General features: G+C 39.2%; 1 protein-coding gene across 5 annotated transcripts in view; it reads right to left on the bottom strand.

Moving 5' to 3' along the window:
• The window catches only part of clcn2a (chloride channel, voltage-sensitive 2a), a 75,510-nt gene that overhangs the window by 70,865 nt on the left and 2,145 nt on the right, over nt 1-2,500 (bottom strand). The gene's annotated exons all lie outside the window — the stretch shown is intronic.

Here is a 2,500-nt window from a genome sequence, read left to right as displayed (position 1 = left end):
ATTCATAAACATGTTCATAAACAATTCATAAACATGTTCATAAACAATTCATAAACATGTCCATAAGCACATTCATAAACATGTTCATAAACAATTCATAAACATGTTCATAAACAATTCATAAACATGTTCATAAACAATTCATAAACATGTTCATAAACAATTCATAAACATGTTCATAAACACATTCATAAACATGTTCATAAACAATTCATAAACATGTCCATAAGCACATTCATAAACATGTTCATAAACAATTCATAAACATGTTCATAAACACATTCATGAACATGTTCATAAACAATTCATAAACATATTCATAAACACATGCATGAACATGTTCATAAACAATTCATAAACATGTTCATAAGCACATTCATAAACATGTTCATAAGCACATTCATAAACACCTTCATAAACAATTCATAAACATGTTCATAAGCACATTCATAAACACCTTCATAAACACCTTCATAAACACCTTCATAAACAATTCATAAACATGTTCATAAGCACATTCATAAACACCTTCATAAACACCTTCATAAACACCTTCATAAACAATTCATAAACATGTTCATAAGCACATTCATAAACACTTTCATAAACATGTTCATAAACAATTCATAAACTTGTTCATAAACAATTCATAAACATGTTCATAAGCACATTCATAAACACCTTTATAAACACCTTCATAAACAATTCATAAACATGTTCATAAGCACATTCATAAACACATTCATAAACACCTTCATAAACACCTTCATAAACACCTTCATAAACAATTCATAAACACATTCATAAACACGTTCATTAACAATTCATAAACACATTCATAAACGTAAACTTGCTATTCAGAATGAAACGCCACACTAATAACCTGAGCAAGAACATGAGAATAAAACGTGCTTTTTTATCACAGAACAGTTTCCGCCCACACCACCCCTTCCAGCCAATCAGAGCACAATTCCCACCTACACCATGACACTGTAACCAATCACAGCACAGTTCCCACCCACACCATGACACTGTAACCAATCACAGCACAGTTCCCACCCACACCATGACACCGTATTTAATTGACACATAGTTTCCGTCCTTAAAACGCCACTGTAAAAGATGGAGCACAGTTCCCACCCACAACATACCACTGTAGCCAATCAGATCACAGTTCCTGCTGACAACATACCACTGTCGCCAATCAGATCACAGTTCCTGCCCACATGACACTGTAACCAATCAGCACACAGTTCCCGCCCACAACATACCACTGTAGCCAATCAGCACACAGTACCTGCCCACAACATACCTTTGTAGCCAATCATAGCACAGTTCCGGTCCACATACCACTGTAGCCAATCAGAGTACAGTTCCCGCCCACTGTAACCACATGCAACAATTCACATGAACCTTGTAGCCACTTTTCCTGGACGATTCATTTTCTGCTGTTTTGTGTAAAATGTTCATGAAGAGATTTCAGGAGAAAGGAGATTAAACACACATTTAGTGTCATCAGGATCAATGATTGCTGTTTTGTTCCGATGTGTAATGCCAAGCCGTCTCTCTTTAACGACCTTCTTCCTGCCTGAAAACACGCCCAGCTCGTCATCGTCTGCGGTCAGTACGGTCACCTCGGTGTTCATTAAGCCTCACGGCTCTGACGGCGTCCTTGGAGCGCGACAGACGGCCTGTAGCATGGGAACGAGGTGCTCTGAAGCCCAGAGCGCTAACACACTGACCCAATTCACCAGAAAACTTTCTCTCATGTTCCTTTAAATAATTCAGCGTGCAGGTCTGAACGAGTTCAGAGCGTCTCTGTTCTTTATTTACTGACGGCTCGCTCACCTGGAGGTCGAGAGTACAGCCTCATTACGCTGGGACGTCCCCGCCTCACGTGGGAGGGACAACAGACCCCCCCCCCCAATGCCGCGGTAAAAATGATTTCATCTCATTATTTAAACATATTAAAGGCTTAAACGTTGAAGCAGGGCAAGACGATCGCTACGATCCACTGGTGTTCATCATGCCATTAACCCTGACTGCCTTTATTAGAAAACTAGATTTTATGTAAATGAGAAACAGCGTTATGGCGAATGAAAGCTGTGGAACTCGGAAAGCTTCATTCTTCCCCACTGTGAAACATATATCTTAAAAAAAAACAAATAAACTGATATTCATTTGTGGTGTAGACGGAGCAGAAACAAATCATTTCCAATAACCGCTGCTCTGGTGTGTGTGATTAGCGTGTTAGCATCCTGACGCACCTGATCAGTGTATTCGCTGCTTAGCGACTTGCTTAGCGATTTATTTCCTTTAACAGCAGCTCTGACAGTAGTGCAGAGCGTTTCCATGGTAACAGATCGTTCAGAGGGACTTGTGGATGCTCCAGACAAACAAATGAATAAAGTTTCACTCGTTGCTGGTTTCCCAGCTAACTGACACAAATGGTTCAAATGAAATACTTCAGTTAATTCATATGACGTGAATAAAACGTGAA

The sequence above is a fragment of the Hemibagrus wyckioides genome, linkage group LG20 (genome assembly GCF_019097595.1).
Source record: "Hemibagrus wyckioides isolate EC202008001 linkage group LG20, SWU_Hwy_1.0, whole genome shotgun sequence".
Taxonomy (NCBI): Eukaryota; Metazoa; Chordata; class Actinopteri; order Siluriformes; family Bagridae; genus Hemibagrus; species Hemibagrus wyckioides.
The sequence above is the reverse complement of the archived record's forward strand: the minus strand, read 5'-3'. Positions and strand labels throughout refer to the sequence as shown.